General features: G+C 45.9%; 1 protein-coding gene across 2 annotated transcripts in view; it reads right to left on the reverse strand.

Moving 5' to 3' along the window:
- SCAF4 (SR-related CTD associated factor 4) overlaps nucleotides 1-17,383 on the reverse strand; it is an 872,346-nt gene that overhangs the window by 154,605 nt on the left and 700,358 nt on the right. The gene's annotated exons all lie outside the window — the stretch shown is intronic.

The raw sequence follows: 17,383 nt of genomic DNA on the forward strand, positions 1-17,383 counted from the left end.
AGGTGTTAGATATCTGCTTGACCTCAGAAATTATTTGTGTCCCCTTTGTACGTGCTCCGCCAGGAGGTAGTGGAGCAGCTCCTCCATCTCGTTCCAGTGGGCATGATCATATCTTGCCGGAAGGCTGACAGAATTAGCTATACGCCATTGGTTGGCCTATTGCGTAACCACCCTTTTCCCTGCCGCATCTATGCATTTACTTTCCTTCTCTGGTGGCAGGGCATCTCCGCTGGCTTTGGAGTTGGTTTGTTTACGAGCAATAGTGACCACCAGAGAGTTGGGCAAGAGCGGACTACAAATATATATGGGGGCAAGTAGGGGAGGCTTTAAATTTCTCATCCACCCTAGGTGTTATGACCCTAGCTCGGACGGGGTCTCTGATAATGTCAGGAGTGTGATGTAGCATGCCAATGAGTATGGGGAGGAGGTGAGGAGAGGGTTTCAAAGAGGAAGTATTTCTCTAGGGGCTCTGAGAAAAGTTCAACCTTATGGTAGAAGGCAGCCTACCAATAAGTTCCCGATAGGCCGTGGAATCATCATGAGGGGATCAGCGGGCAGGGCAAAGGTCAGGGTCTGTGCCCCCTGGTGGGTCTACATCGTAGGAGTCTCAAGGGTCATCCTGTCAAATGTGTCAACCCCTCCCACGCCCACCCATAGTGTGTGGAGACCCCTGAGGTGAGATGTCAAGAGGGTCCCTTAGAGAAGCAGACTGGGAGGGCGAAGGAATATGGCGAGGGGATGGTTGTGCAGGTGTTAAGGGGGTGGTAGCCTTATCCTCCTTTTGCGTTGTACTGCTGGAATTTGAATGTCCAAGGCTTCCTCAAAGAACAACTTAAGTTTCGAGGGTGGAGGTCAGGCCCATCTGCAGCTTGTGGAGAATCCGCTCAACCGCATTGTGTCGGACTTGCTGTCCAACACTGAGGCCTTCGACTGAGAGTGTACCTTTGATTTTTGAAGCAGAGGTTTGCGTCGGTGTGGAGGAGGATGAGGTCGGTACCGAGGGCCAGCTTGGTGCAGACACCGAAACAGCCAGTCTCAAATGTTTCTTTGGAGCAGGGAGGAGCATCCTAAGTGGTTTGTCGATGCAGACCATGGACTGAAGGCAGTGGTGGTCCGAAAGCCTGTCTTTGGTGCTCCAGAGTGGCTAAGTGCCTTTTTGGCAGAAGGCTGCTCATGTTGCGAGCGGTGAAGAGGGGGAAGGTTTGAGATACTCAGATTGCTGAAAGCACCTCGATCTCCAGCTCGGAGCCAGAACTTTTTTCAGGGGAGAAAGCCTCTTCAGCTTCAATGTCCTCAAGACCGAACAGGGATGGTGTTGTTGCCGCCTCTACGCAACATCTCGAGTCCACGAGCCAGAGAGTCGAAAAGAGTCTTCTTGGAGCAAAAGCAGTGGCAGATGTTGCAGGCAGCCTCATTGTGTTCAGGTCACAGGCACAATTGCAGACCTGACGGAGATCAGTCTGAGGATATTTTGTGTGGCAGCAAGGACAATACCAGCGTCCGTTCCATCACTATTAAAGCATGGTGGACAGATGCAACGGCGAGTAAGTAGTTGCTCCTGAGGGGCAAGACCGAGGAGGGGCTGCGGATGACCCGGACCCCACTCAAGTGATGTAATCAAACGTCAATCCAAGATGGCAAGTAAGGGAAACACAATCAAAATAAAATAAGAACTGAGGGAATGAAACCGTATAAACCACAAAGAGCATCGACTGTGTAGACCCGAAGCACACGTCTTAACCAGCTGGCGGAAAGAAAACAATCTAACAATAGAGTTGATGACCATGCACATCATCACCAAGAGTCGTCATGGTACCTTTTGATTCAAAAGACTTCTTAAGCCATATAAGTCGCCACCAAGTTCCTAAGGGAATTAATCCCGCAATAACATGGACTAAAACAAGGTGGGGACAGCAATGCCAGCGTGGCTGACACCAGACCCATGAAGCTCAAGGTGGAAGCATGAGCAAGGGAAGCAAAGGTACCACAATTCGTCAGAGGACGGTACAAGCCCATGTTCGTCCAGACAGGGACGAAACGAAAACACAGAACCAGAATGGTCAGTGCATAACGGCAGAAGAAATGCCATAAACTTTTGCAAAAAGAAGTCAACTGAATACAGGATCCCAGGATCCACAAGAGACAAAGACCCAGATAAGGGACCAAACATTATGACAGAGTCAGAACATACAAATTGAGCATGCACAACAGCGGATACCAGAAAATAACCTGTCAAGGGCAGATGTCATCATGCCGAGACATAAAAACTACGACTATCAGGGGATACAGAGATGTGGATTATAAGAAAAAACGTAGGCAGACAGTGTGTACCGTGAGAACCACATCACACAAATGCACAAGCCCAACGAAATGTAATATCAACAGCATGCACGCGTCGGCAGAGAAAGACGGCATATCACCAGGTAGTCAACCAGCCAAGGGTACCCATGAGTACAATGACCAAATGTCACCGGCAAAACCGGACACACACAAAGCTATCTCCCAGGAGGGAGAGGGAGAGAAAAATCTGGGACAATCCCCAGAAGCCACAGCAGGGAAAATCCCGTATGCTTGCCCTCTCGTGTGTGTACACCTCATGACATATATAGAGCATACGGACATATGAAAAAATTATGAAAGTGACAACCAAGGGGAAACTCGAAGAGCAGTCGTAGAGAATAGGAGGTCGCCCACTTGGTACCAACGGCACCGATGTGAAACATAGCAGGACATACAATGTCCATCCACTAAAATGTCCACCCTAAAAAGGATGACACCAACCCTCCGATCGGGGAAGGAAAGACTGGGCCCACGTGATACAGGGGGGGGGGGGGGGTTGGGGGGAGGGGAAGGACACCGACTAAAATATTAATGAAGGAGTCTGTATTACCCAGAGTGTCAGAAAAAAGTATATATATATATATATATATATACACACACACAAGAACGCCACACGCAGCCACCATCAACTCATTAGAACCGCCAAGAGGGCCTTATTCAAAGACCGCCTAGATAACGCACACAACATCAAAGAGCTCGCCGCAAGATCGCCGATCCACGACAGCTTCAACACCACGACCGCCCCGACAACCACCGCCCCCACAACCACCACCCACACCAACCGCCTGCTCTCCTGGACCAGCATCAACGACGAGAACACCAGCGAGATCATGAACACCATCCACTCCGGATCACCGATAGACCCATGCCCTCACCACGTCTTCAACAAGGCCTGCACAGTCATCGCACACCATTTCCGGAAAGTAATCAGCATCTCCTTTGAGATAGCAACCTTCCCGGAAAGCTGGAAGCACGCCGAGATAAACGCCTTACTCAAGAAACACAAGGCAGACCCCAAGGACCTCAAGAACCGCCGACCCATCGCCCTGCTCCCGTTCCCGGCGAAGGTCACCGAGAAAATCGTCAAACAACTGGCTCGCTACCTCGAGGAGAACAGCATCCTGGACCCATCCCACTCCGGGTTCCGCAGCACCCACAGCACCAAAACCACCCTAATTGCCGCCACCGGTGACATCAGGTCCCTGCTTGACAACAGAGAAACAGCGGCCCTCATCCTCCTGGACCTGTCAGTCGCCTTCGACACGGTCTGCCACAACACACTACGCACACGCCTCCAGAATCCGAGAGAAGGCCCTGGGACTGGATCACGTCCTTCCTCTCCAGCAGAACCCAGAGCGTCTGCCTCCCCCTTCCGCTCCAGGGCCACCAAGATAATCTGTGGCGTACCCCAGGGCTCTTCCCTCAGCCCGACGCTGTTCAACATCTACATGGCACCCCTCGCCCACGTCGCCCGACAGCACGACCTCAACATCATCTCCTACGCCGACGACACTCAGCTGATCCTCACTCTCACCAAAGACCCTCACACCGCCAAAATCTACCTCCACGAAGGCTGTCGCCGAATGGATGAGCAACAGCCGACTGAAGCAGAACTCTGACAAGACGGATGTCCTCATCCTTGGAAACACCCCTTCGGCCTGGGACGACTCCTGGTGGCCGACCGCACTGGGAACCGCCTCAACACCCACCGACCACGCACGCAACCTAGGGGTCATCCTCGAATCCACCCTCTCCATGACTACACAGGTCAACGCCATCTCCTCATCCTGCTTCAACACCCTCCGAATGCTCAGCAGGATCTTTAAGTGGATCCCCACCGAAACTCGAAGAACAGTAATCCAGGCCCTCGTCACCAGCAGACTGGACTACGGAAACACCCTCTACGCAGGAACGTCGGCCAAGCTCCTGGGATGACTGCAACGCATCCAGAACGCCTCAGCACATCTGATCCTCGACATCCCCCGCCGCAGCCACATCACACCCCACCTGAGAGACCTGCACTGGCTCCCCGTGAACCAGAGGATAACCTTCAAGCTCCTCATCCACGCACACAAAGCTCTCCACAACACCGGCCCAGATTACCTCAAGAGACGCCTCAGCTGCTACACCCCCCACCCGCCACCTCGCCCTAGTCCCCCGCATTCGAAGAACGTCTGCCGGCGGCAGATCCTTCTCCCACCTCGCCGCCAAGACCTGGAACACCCTCCCCACCAACCTACGGCCTACCCAAGACCTACTGGCTTTCAGAAGACTCCTCCAGACCTAGCTCTTCGATCAGTATCAGCATCCCCCCCCGCGCGCCTTGAGACCCACACGGGTATGTAGTGCGCTTTATAAGTATCTTAATTGATTGATTGATCATCTGGCGGCAGAATTCATTCACAGAAAATCGCAGCAGAGGCCAGGAGTAGAAATTCCTGAACCGTGTGCAGCAACCAACAGAAGAACTTGAGCCCCGGCCGGAACAGGGCATAGGGAAGCTAACGAATACCCACATAGGGTATGTCACAACCCTATAAAAAGCAAGGCACAGCTCTTGAGACAAGCTCATAGGCAGAGGTAAAAAAGAATGTATAAGCAGCTGGCCCAGCTGTACTAAAGGAAGGGAAAAACACAGCTGACCAGCCATACAACCCTTCTGGAAATAACCTTTTACCCAGAAACGGAACCCAGAAAAGCAGTGACAATACGGTATACAAAATCAAAAGGCCGCCATGAGGACTAAATACCATGGGAGTCATGGTATGTCCGTCAAACAGGCTGACCCCATCAAAAGGCAGATCCCCGAGTTGCTCCTGAACATTCTTTGGGAAATTGCCATTGTGTAGTCACGCATGGCGACGCAGAGCAACTGACCTGGTCATAGCTCGGCCCACGGAGTCAGTGGTGACCATAGCCGACCAGATGGAAAACGGTGCCATGTCGTGGCCATCTCGAATAAGCCGATCCAGGTAAGCACGAGGGCCCTCCGGAAAAGAGGGAAGGAGTTGTTCGACTGAGTCCCAAAGGGCAAAAGTAGCCCGAGCAAACACGCAGGACGTGTTCAGGGACCAAAGACCCGAGCTGGTGGACGCAAAGACATTGCGGCCACACTACTCCAACCACCTAGACTCCCGAGTGGGAGGAAGCAACGGAGGAGGAGAGGAAGGGAGTGCTGCCTGGACCACAAGTTCTTGAGCCCTAGGATGGAGGGACAACAAACAGGCAGGGTCATCAGGAGCCGGGCGATGTGGAATAGCACGACCCACAGGGTCCCCAGAGGACCTGGCCCAAACTCCCAGAAGGATATCATGTAATGACCCGCCGAAAGGCAACAAGGGCTCCACGTCCACTGTGCCCTGGTGGAGAAGATCCAACAAAGGATCCAACGGCAGGGAGACAGGGCTGTTGCATCTGCAAGATATTCGCAGCCCTGCAAACCGCCCTTGCAAACGCTGCGCTAGCCTCTGTGGCCATCCGAGGCAGTGACAGCAGGTCATCGGTAGGTGACGGCTGCAGGCTAATCCGTCCACCAAACGACACAGGCTCCGCAGAATGACGAGCTTGCCAATGCCCCATGACACCAAAAGTGCAACCTCAGCGGCACTAGTGCAGCCGGGTGCAGGGTGCTGTCTCGACGTCGGCCCCCTGTTTGCAATGGGGACTTCCAGTTTGAAAAGGCACCGCAGGCTTGGTGACGAAGATCTTCTGGGTGCGACCACCACTTCGAGAGGTAAGTTGGAAAGTTGGGGGTTGGTTAAGCACCGTCTGTTTGGCCACCCAAGGCTGTGGGGCATCGACTGCAGGGGTGCCTTTGGGGGTCGGATCTTCTTACCAGCTCCTGGTCGTGGTAACCTTCCGGATTTAGACTGCAGGCATCGGCCGGAGGCAGGTCAGGGGTCGCCGGATCTCAGGTTAGGATCGCCGGGGGCACCTCCTCGTTGTGTTTGCCCACTTGAGCTCAGGCCGTGGACGGAGGGTGCAGAGTGGGGTGGATCCGCAGAGTACAGCCGGAACCAGAGGTTGCAGATGAACAAATCCGGTGTTCACAGGAGACAGTATTTGAGGTTGAAGGCAGAAAGATCCTCCAGGGTTTTCGAGGTTGCTGGCAGCAGGACACACCGGGATTTCGCAGGAGCAGGTTCGAGGTGGAGACAGGCCAGTAGGGCAGGGGCCAAGTCAGTGGGCGTCTTCCTCTTGTTAGCTTCTGCACGGCTGTTCAGTCCTTCTCTTGTAGCTTCTTGTCTGAGGAGCAAGGGTCAGGGTTGCCCCTACATACTAGATTTAGGGGCGTTACAGGTTGGTAAAAAGGTTGGGACCAATGGGTCCCTTCCCTGGGGTGGATACACCGCCTATTATGCCACCCTCCAATGGGAGGGGGATTAAGCCTTTCCCTGGTTGGCTGGGTCCCCCCATCTGCACGATGGCAGGGACTGAGATTTGTGCTTCACCTCGCCTCCCCCACCTGAGGGGTGGAGTTGGCAGAGGTGGGCATACCTCTCTTTCTCACTTGTTTTTTTCCACAGGTTCTCCTGTCCAAAGTGGGTGTCAGAACCTGTGTGGACCAGTTGCTGAAAGCAGCAAGTGGCCTGGGGAAAGCTCACAAAGGCAGCAAGCCTTTGGAACTTCCCCTTCGTGAACCCTGCCCATCCTGGGGGAGGAAGCTTGGCACCTCGTCCCAGGATGTGCATTGTTTCAGGCCACAGTGAGCAGCAAGCTCTCGACCCAGGGGTCCAGAAACATGTCTGGTGGTGGCAGCTGAAAGCAGCCACCTAGCCTGGACACTACTGGTAGGTCAGTTTTCAGGGGGCATCTCTAAGGTGCCCTCTGTGCGCATTTATCATTAAATCACACACTGGCATCAGTGTGGGTTTAATGTGCTGAGAAGTTTGATACCAAACTTCTGAGTTTTTAGTGTAGCCATTATGGTGCTGTGGAGTTCGTAATGACAAACTCCCAGCACCATATACTTTTAATGGCAGCACTGCAATTACAATGTCTATGGACTTAGACACTGTAGGGGTACCGGGCTCATGCACCTGTACCCTCATCACTTGTATAGTGCACCAAGCTAGAGGGGTGGCCAGGGCAGTGGGTTGAAGGCATGGCACACAGGGATGTGTGCCATGTCGACTCTTCACTTTGTTCTGCACCAAAAAACACAGCCTGCAAAGGCAGTGTGTGAGTAAGGGTACAGGACCTCTAAGGGAGGCACAATAAGTGCTGCAGCCCTTAGAGGCCTCCTCTGGTCACAGTGCCCTGGGTACCTGTGGTACCATTCACCAGGGGCTGACCTGTGGCCAGAGATGCCAATTGGGTTTAGGCTTCAATGCAGTTTTAGGGAAAGAACATAGGCCCTGGGTACCTGATTAGCAGGAACCCAGGGCACACTCAGTCAAAGAACATCAGCAATTCAGCAAAAAGTGGGGGCAACCATGCAGAAAGAGGGCACTTTCTCACAAACGTTCAACGAGTTCCACAAGTTGTGTGTGTGATAATTAGAGAGGGGTGTTGTTGAGAGAATGGTGATACCCAACTATTGCGTAAATCACTAATGTGTGGGCAATTGTCTAACAAGTAGTGTTAAGTGTTTGTTGTATGATAGCAAGTGCTGCTCTGAGCATGGCCAAACCCAACCATATAGCTTAGCTGTAATATGTGTGGGATAGCAGGATCCAACATACAGCGTACATAATTGGTGTGTTTTTTTAATGACAAGTTAAACTACAAGCATATCATGACACTGTTGAGCCTATATGATACGTTCTAATGTGTTCAACTGGATGCTTTCGTGTCTAGCGGGAGTAATGGAGTATAATTATAAAATACTGTCTAATAAATAAAATATTTATATTAAGTTGAGAAGGCTATCTTTCAGTCATTCTGCAGATTAAAAGGAAAACAAAATTAAGTTCACAACAATATCTAAAGGGAGAGTATTCAATTAAAGGGTAAGGTTTTTTCTTTTCTCAACTTTAAAATGTAAACTTCACAATTCACCAAACACAAATACTATAAGACTCCGTGCCTCTCCGGTTAGAAAAAACCTGTCAGCAGATACTTACGTAGCTCCAAATGTAGTACAAACATGTAACTAATGTATTGGAAGAAAGGCTCAAGCATCTTTGTTTTGTAGAACAGCATGAACTAAGACAGAGAGCAGATTGCATGCAAAAGAGGATGCAATAAGATGGAGGAGCCACCCGATGCTTAGCATCAGCAATTTGAACTATTTTTACTCCCTACAGGTGGTGAGTAGCGATTAGATTTTGAGGAGAGACAGAATTGAAAGAATCACAGGAAAGCAATGGAGGTGGGCATAAAGAAGAATAAGTAGCAGCTCGAAGAGCAAGCACAAATTAAAATGCAACACAAAAATAGGGGCGGTAATGCTGGAAATTGAATTATAGACACCAGCGTAGTAAATGATTTTAGCTAATGTGAGAAAGAGAAAGCCGTAAGTGGTGTTGATGGTTCAGGATTCAGGAAGCAGTTGCCTTTGACCTTTGCAAAAGGTCAGTTTGCGCCAAATACAATTCACTATAGTAATGCTCTCTATAAATAGCATTAACATGACATTAACGGCAGCATGCAGCATAGCATCAAAAAGGAATTGCTTGGAGAGAAAGGAAATCAAGAAAGCAAATAGTACAAAAGGATGAAAAGTGTGCTTCAAAGCTGTTATCCAAAAATGAATGCTGCTGCATCAATAAACAAATCGAGTAAGAATTAAAGATAGAAATAGTGAAAGCCGTTAAAGTAATAATATGGTATGAATACAAATAGGACACTACAAAATCAGTGATCTTACTCAAAAAATTTCAGGCAAAATGTTTAAGCATCGCGATGTATGGGGCAGGAGTCTGGGGGCACCATGATGTATCCCCAATACAAATAGTGGAAAATATATTTTTAAGGTTCATTTTAGCATTTCCGCAGAGCACTCCAGTCTTTAATTGCCACAATGAACTGAGAATCCCCTATATTACACGATTAAAATACAACCGCTGCTATTATGGCATAGAGTATGGACGACTGCAAACAGGCCTCAACAGGGAAATCATTGGACACTCCATGAGTCTATGCTATGCAAATAAGATCCCCTGGTTGAACTTTATTAGAAAATGTATAAAAGATTTGGATAAACTTGATTATTTTACTCACCCTGAAACTATGAGCACTATTTCCAGGAAGGACTTCAAATGGTTATGCCTAACGCACTTAGAATCCTTAGGATCCGTAATGTAAATTAATAAAAGTACAGTGACTCAGCACCACCTAATTTTGACAACTTTTAGTATACAACCATATTTGGTCTGGTGCACAGGAGGGTAAGACAGGTATGTCCTTACTAGACTAAGGTTTAATAATTTCCATTGGTTAGTTAGTTTTCCCTCGGCAAATGACTGGACCAGTGATCTATGCCAATGTCCATGTGATGAGGTCTACGCAATGAAGAATACATGTGATTTTATTTTGTAAATGTTAACTTTGCGAAAGAATAAGATGGATTCTACCAGTGTTGGAGAGAGGAGGGTGGAAGCAATGTCGTCCTGCTTTTTTAAATTTACAAAAGTTGGAAAATGTCTGTGGGAATTATGGCCGGTTTTTTTAAGAAGTGTATTGAGAAAAAGGAAAAGTATAACTACCTAAAATTGGATGTTGGTTTGGTTTTAATTTTTGTAGATTGGTAGGATTGAGTTCTCTGTACAGATGGAAATATATATCTATATCAAAGTATTCTTTTTTAACCATGTTACTTTTATGATTTTTAATGTGAAAAAATCGAATAAAGTATATTTTGACTTTGACAGTTATTTTTCTGTGATTTACTTCACAGATCGTTTACTGCAAGAAAGAACCATTGTAATTTTTATTGAAGATGCTCTATCGAAGTGCACTTGAAGATTTGGAAAAGATGAGCTTTTTATCATGCCACTTTCCCAACTACGATCTCACTCCTGTAAGATGTGGAGATACATTTTTACATGACAACCTGATAAATGAAATATTCAGCATTTGGCAGATTTTTATTTTTTTTATCGTGAGGGGATAAGTAGTTTTGTGGCTACACTGCCGAACTGTGGGCCTAGCTTCCAAGTCCAGCCATAGAACCAGATTAAACATTGTGCTATTCTTCGCAAATCACTTTCTATCCCTGTGGTTAAACTTGTAAATGTGTAAAATTATCTGACATGTCACTTTACAATTCAAATGTGTAACGCTCCACTTGATGCACACAACCTCTTCATCAGTCACCCCCATCAATGTACAGTGCCGTCTCGGTCCATTAACTCCCGGCTCAGGAAAAGAAACAAATGTAATGTGATGTAACAAAGCTGTCACAGGCCCTACCGGAAGCTATGAAGAGATCCCTTGTTTTGCCCTCCCAGCAGGATAGTAAGATGCAGCTACACTTGGTAAGCAGTGGGGCCTCCGTACCAGTGGACCCCTTTGCCAGTTCACCTGCTGCTCCACTAGTCCCTCTTACCCCGCTAATTCTCCAAATGAACTATCCCTTGCCAGGTTCATGTTCTTAAAAACGTTTTTAGACATTTAACAGAATGAATTCCATTAACTCACCAACACTAAAGGCTTTTCAGCAGGCGTGGGGGGATTTATCTTCATTGGACGGTTACAACAGTGGGCTTTTAATTACCTTTTAAAACACCCATGCAAAAGAACACATTGCTAGCGGTCAGATACTAATTTCCAACTAAAACGGGCTTTTAGTGAACAAATTACATTGTATAGCACGTACTTTCGAAAGTGGATGATGAGTCAATTTAAGGAGATTTTAGAAAGATATTCACCCATCGTAAGCACACATGCTTAGCAAAACAGAGACCAGGCGAACAAACTTGCATAACATATGAACAGACAAAAATGTGCAAGCCTGCACATTTCCACTAGGGCAATGTTGTCAGAGTACTTCTGTACTAGATCTTTGGAATGAGGTCTTGGTGTGCTAAGGGAGTGTTACAGTTGCCAATTTTCTTTTAATGTTGTGAAAGAGACCATCCATCAGTTGACTGTTTTTAAGCTGGGTTTACCATTAGCACTGTTTTTAACACTGCATGTTATCTTGCTGAAAAGCCCAAGACCAAGCCATTTACTATGCCGTTAAAAAGGTGTTTGGAATAAATAAATAAACTGCCAGTGTGGTGTAGGGGACCAGAAAATAAAATGGAAGACAAACACCACTGAAGCCCATGCTCTCTCACAAATCCAAATCAAACCTACCTGTCCCTGTTTGATAAGGTTATTCCCAGATCAGATTGAGTCGAAAGAAGTCAATCGAAGAAATCGTGTGAAGGTTGTCACTTGCAATTCACACAGCAGAGATGCAGAATCAAATGCAATCAACTGAGAGTTGAAGAGAGTAAGGGTTACAACATTCATACTTATAAATGTGCAACAGCATTACAACACCCATGTTTGTAAATAACCACTTGTCAAGCTGTGTGGCAGCTAGCATTTGACCTTGTTCTCCGGGCAAGTATGTGGAGAGTATTGGAAAACATGAGTTTTCCCCCCTCCCTACTGAGCATTTTAGTGAGACTCCATGTGGGAAACAAGACTGAGGCTCGTTGGGGTTCAGATGGGCAGCTTACTGATCCTTTGAGGGTGGTCCAAGAAGCCAGTCAGGCCTGTGCTTTAGCCCCTACTCGTTTTCCTTTGTATATCAATGGGGTGATTGACCACCTTAGTAAGGAGGGGTGTGATATACCAAGTCTCGGGTGGAGGGTTCCAGCCCTCCTTTTCGCAGATACCTTATTACTTTTTATGACTCCACAAGACCTACAACTGCTCTTGAACCCTTTTTATTCATTCTGTGCTGAGGGGCCCTGAGCCAAACAGTGTCAAAGCCAAATGTATGTTTTTCTCTATGGCCTGACATTTTTGTTGTAGTAGACACATCTTGGTGGAAAACATGCCTATCGATCGTGTGTACTCCTTCAATTTAGGCGTTCGGTTGACACCTAATCTGAGCTAGGCCCTCATCAGATTGAAAAGGCCGAATCAAGGCTTACCCAACAGTCTGTAAATCTGGTGAAGGTCCATTGCAGAACTTCTTCCAGGCGAGCGGCTCCTGTCTTGGAGATTTATAATGTGAAAGTTATTGGGTGTGCATTGCATGGCGCTGAAGTATGGGGAATCTTCAAACCATAACAGCCTTGCTATAGCTGAGCATAGGTTTATGAGGTCTATACTTTCAATTCCAAAGAGTAAGTCTCATCCCCATGTATCTAGATGTTGCCCAGAGGAAGATATTTAATGTCTAATGTTACTATTTTGGTATCGTTTATGGACCTCAGCCGATATTGAACGCTATCGCGAAGGTGTCCGTGATTGTCATTTATCCGGGTGTAATCAAAATACCCTGGTTCCATGTTATCAAAACTCAACATGAATATATGAATATTGGCTTTTCACGGAACTGTGCCAGTTATCTAGAGAAGCAGCATCTATGGACATAGTGACTAGTAGCACAGGTCTTTATCTTTTATTTATTTTAAACCATTTGTGAGCTTTGAGACCTCCATTGATTAAATCGAACCCTCTTTTGCACGCCAAATATACCTGCAGTTTAGATATCGTATCCTTCCAGTCATATCTTTTATTTTTAACTGCGTCAAAGGAAATAAGGGAGGTGATTACCAAAACACTGGAACACATTTTTTTTGTCCGTAGTATAGTTGTTTGCAAACAAAGTGGATTGTTGCACTGTGTAAGAATCTTGGTACTGAAACACCAGGTTGCTTTTAGAATTTTAAGTACCATCACAGCTAGGCCCCATGTCTTCGGGGTGGCCAAATTTCGTATGGAAACCTGGATAAGGTGCTCCAAGTGCCTATTAGATGTGTATAAAAGTCACCTCTTGAGCACCTATAACCGAGAAAAATACAGTGGAATGTTTTGTAAACTATGTAAGTTTTAATCCACAAATTGTTTTATATGGTTTTCTTAATTTTAGGGCAACAGCTGGAATGTCCTTATTATCTATTTAGTACTCTGTAAACTGTGTCTATTTTCTACTTTGTTGATCTTTGTGATCAAAATTAGGTATTCCGATTGACTGATGAAGTATGCCACCTTCAGTGGGGGAGGACGTGTGTCCCCGCTAAGGGATGCTTCCCCATTAGTGACCTGTAAAAACAAAGGGCCCATCCTGGTTTTCCTTTAAAAACTTTTACCTGGCAAAAATCTTCACCTTTAGGCCGTTTTTTTGCTAAACAGATTGTTTTTGGAACAGCACACCATTTTGTGGTTTTGTTATATATTGAATGAGGGATGTGTGCTGGACCGGATTATTCACTAATCAGCCCCTCCCCCCCACCCCCCCACCCCCGTTTCTTAGGTCTCTACTGATCCAGCGCATGCGCTGGTCTGGCGAGACTTCTTGAGAGGGCTCCAAAAAGTGCTACCAGGCCAGCCTAAAGCTACAGTGCATGTGCGCGCGCCACGCTTGCCGCGATTACTTTCGCGGCCACACGGCCGCATTGATGTTTGATCGCTATCACTTTCACGGCCGCTTGGCAGAGCCAATAGGTCTCGCTTTTGGGACCTTATAAGTATTTAGTTATGCAACTGTTGCATGGCTAAACACTTATAAGGTCCCAAAGGCGAGACCTATTGGCTATGCCAATGCTTGTTTTTTAAGTTGTTCAGTAAGAAAACAACTGCAGTTCTGCTTTGAAGGTCTGCTACAATCAGAGGGGATGATGGCACATGAAGGCTAGAAGGAGATGCAGTGCTGTGTTCTGCCCTTGGACTTGATGTACGTAAAGCTGTGGATTCTTTCTTCATCCTTCTGGTAGCAGACAGTCTGGTGCGTGAGAAACATAGGCCATAGTAATGGCCGGGCCACACAGGAATGAACACTAACCGTACAGTTGTTAAGTTTTTCCTTTTATAAGAAGTGGAAACAGGAAGCGCAAGTGCCATCTAGAGTTAATCCATTGCTAGCCATGCCCTGTCAGCATAGAACAGAAACATTTCAGGGACCTTCATTTATAACATTTTTGTCAGTCAATATAAAAAATATTGGAAATGACTCAGCAACAGGACTGGCAATTGCTGTTGAAGCTACATACAAAGGCCATGTGTCACAAAGGGTGACCATGCCCGAAGGTAGGAATAAAAATGTGCAAGGATCTATCATCAGTCACCTGCCACTCAGAGGGGTGATGTGTGTGCTTGAGAACAATACTCATGGAAGTGGATGTCTGGACAGACCGTGGGCAAGAATGGATAGCAGGATGGAGAGAACTCATCTCTGATCTACCATTCATGTCAAAAATAAGAAAACATTGCCATTCATTATATTAATAAAAGAATTCATAAACCTTAGACAGTTCACATAGCTTTAATCAGAAATGGAGTAGATGATGAAAAACACAGCGCCTTGTGTTAAATATTCTTCTGTAAGGGCAGATTAAAGAAAAGTAAAGATGGGAGCAGTTTTTAATAGAATGGGAGAACTTATCCCAATGGGAGGAATGTTCCCACATATGTAAATCCAGTTGTTGTGAGGTTCTCAACCCTCGCACAAAATCCATAGACCTATGGTGGTTCTGTGTGGTCTTTCTAAAATGAAAGTCAGGTTTAACCAATATCCTCCGGTTGTAGAGCACATCATTAACTTAAGTAAAAACACTAAATTAACGTGTAGCAATATTTAAACATATCAGTAATCAATAGGTCAATTTGTTTCAAATCACATAATTCAGTATATCAAATAAATAAATCTATCAATAATTTCTATCCTCTGCTGTTTGCAACGGGATGGGTGACAGGAGACGTTTCACTGCCAGGATTTCTATGCATTCCTAGGCATTTCATGATATAATATATACCATAAGGGTAGAGAACAGCTGCAATATAAATTTTCTGATTTGATAATCTTTTAGTTGAGCTGAGTCAAGGATGCCATAACGGCAAAGACAGTATTGCCCAGACATCAAAAATGTGTTTCCTTTCAGAAGAGCATCTCACACCTTTGCTTCTGTTGCCTCAGCCCATTACAGCAGCACTCATTGCTGTGTCACCTTGGGGCTGATCCCTTCCTGTTAATATAAACAACTCTACTCTGGAAATTCTTATGAGTCTGAACAAAACCAGGACTCATGCAACATATTAGGGAAACATCGATCTTAACCCGGATTGCCCTCAGTCTGCTCCCTAACTTTTTCCGGCACAGATGGATTCTATTTGCCAGCAATTTAGTTAAGTATTGGTATCTTGCTGTACTTTGCAAACTCCGTTAAAAAATACAGAAAGCCAAAATAAGAACATTTTATTTTTCCAAAGAAACACACAGAAGGTAAAATGCTATGGGGCTTTTTGAGGCATAAAACGAATCCTAAGCAAGAATGTGACAACAGTATCACTATACAAATAAAATAAAGAGGTCTGAACAACAGAAAAACTGTACAACTTCTTATCGATATTCTCATTCCAACTATAAATTTGGCCTGGGATATGCCCACCTTTCTAGTTGGGACATGTCAATAACTGGTCTAACAACGCTAACAATCATATCCTAATTCACACTGAGTTTTAGATATCACTTAGCTACAACACATTCTCTCCTCACATTCTGTTTTGTGGCTAATGCTTTTTTATTATTCTCTATTTTGCAAATCAACAGTATCTCATAAAGCACTATTTTGGGGCAAAAGCCTATTGAGTGCACACTTCTTTCGCCACGGATTCATGTTTTGAACTGCACTCCTTTGCAGCTGAACTGTTTTCTCTACTAGGGTTTACTCACAAACAAATCACATGCATTCAGCCATTCGCTAACCCTTTCAAGTGATTTCTTGTGCTTGATTGTATTAAATTACTCGCATAATATCAATTTCTTCACTTCCATATTGACAGAAGCAATTCAGTTTTCCCCAAAATGTATTGGTACTTCAGGCCAATATACATAGCTTGTCTCGTAAGTTTTCTAGTCCCTAAAGGTCCCAGGTCTACCACAACTACATGTTTTAAGCAAAGGCAGCAAATGCATCCTTCTTTAGGCGACAGTCCCTAGGACAGACTGATGCAAATAATCCTAGCGATTTTACAGGCCCTATTGCCCCACTATCCTTCTTAAAACAGCACCCTTACCTTGCACGCACATGGTCTTTGCTCATTTGTCTAACGCTATCTAAAGGCAGTTACTGCAGCTTTTTAAAGAGACTGCTTACATTAAGAACCCTACAGTGCAAATAATATGCACGAGAACCAACTATCCATGAGTACCAGCACTTGAATGCTCCCACAAGCTCTAAATACCTAAATCTCAAAAAAATCCAGGACTACTTGATTATCGAGAACTAGCATTCATATACCCTACCACAGCAACAGTGCTTGCACCATAGCACAGAGCACGTGCAAATATCAAGCGCGGAGCCTGTAGCAGTTGAAATACTATCCCTTAGGCATAAGCTTCTAGAGTCAAGAGTATGGGGTGTCACAAGAGCAGCCACCTAAGCAACTTGGGGTGAAGCCCTGAGCTCTGGAATTATATTGTAGACAAACAAGCAAGATAAATGCCATAACATGCTATACAGTACGTTCAGAAGCACTTCTCTCTGAAGTCTCATGGAAGTCACAGCACCGACTGAAAGGAGGTGCAGCATATTTATTGACCCCAGGTTCTAACTTCCACCAAAACCTTCCACAACATGCAGGCCAGAAGGTAAATTGATCAGGGTGAGTAGAGCGGGGGACACCAACAGAAGAAAAGTGTGTGAATTTCCTGCTCGTCTGAGCTTTTTCAAGCTGTGTACACCTTCAACAGGCTACCAAGACTGTAATCCCTTGGCAGGTCTTAATTCTGCAACCACACAGACAAGATTAAGCCTTTAACAGGAAACCAGTGTAACTATCGAGGGTGGTGGTATATTGGAAAAATTAAATCACCAACTGTAAAAACGTTTTATTACTAAGAAGACAGAAATAACACACATATTCACAGGCAACTCCAACAGCATGTAATACAGTAACAGGATAACACTTGTGAGACTATGGTAAGAAAGGAGAGAAG

This window comes from Triturus cristatus, chromosome 8 (assembly GCF_964204655.1).
Source record: "Triturus cristatus chromosome 8, aTriCri1.1, whole genome shotgun sequence".
NCBI lineage: Eukaryota > Metazoa > Chordata > Amphibia > Caudata > Salamandridae > Triturus > Triturus cristatus.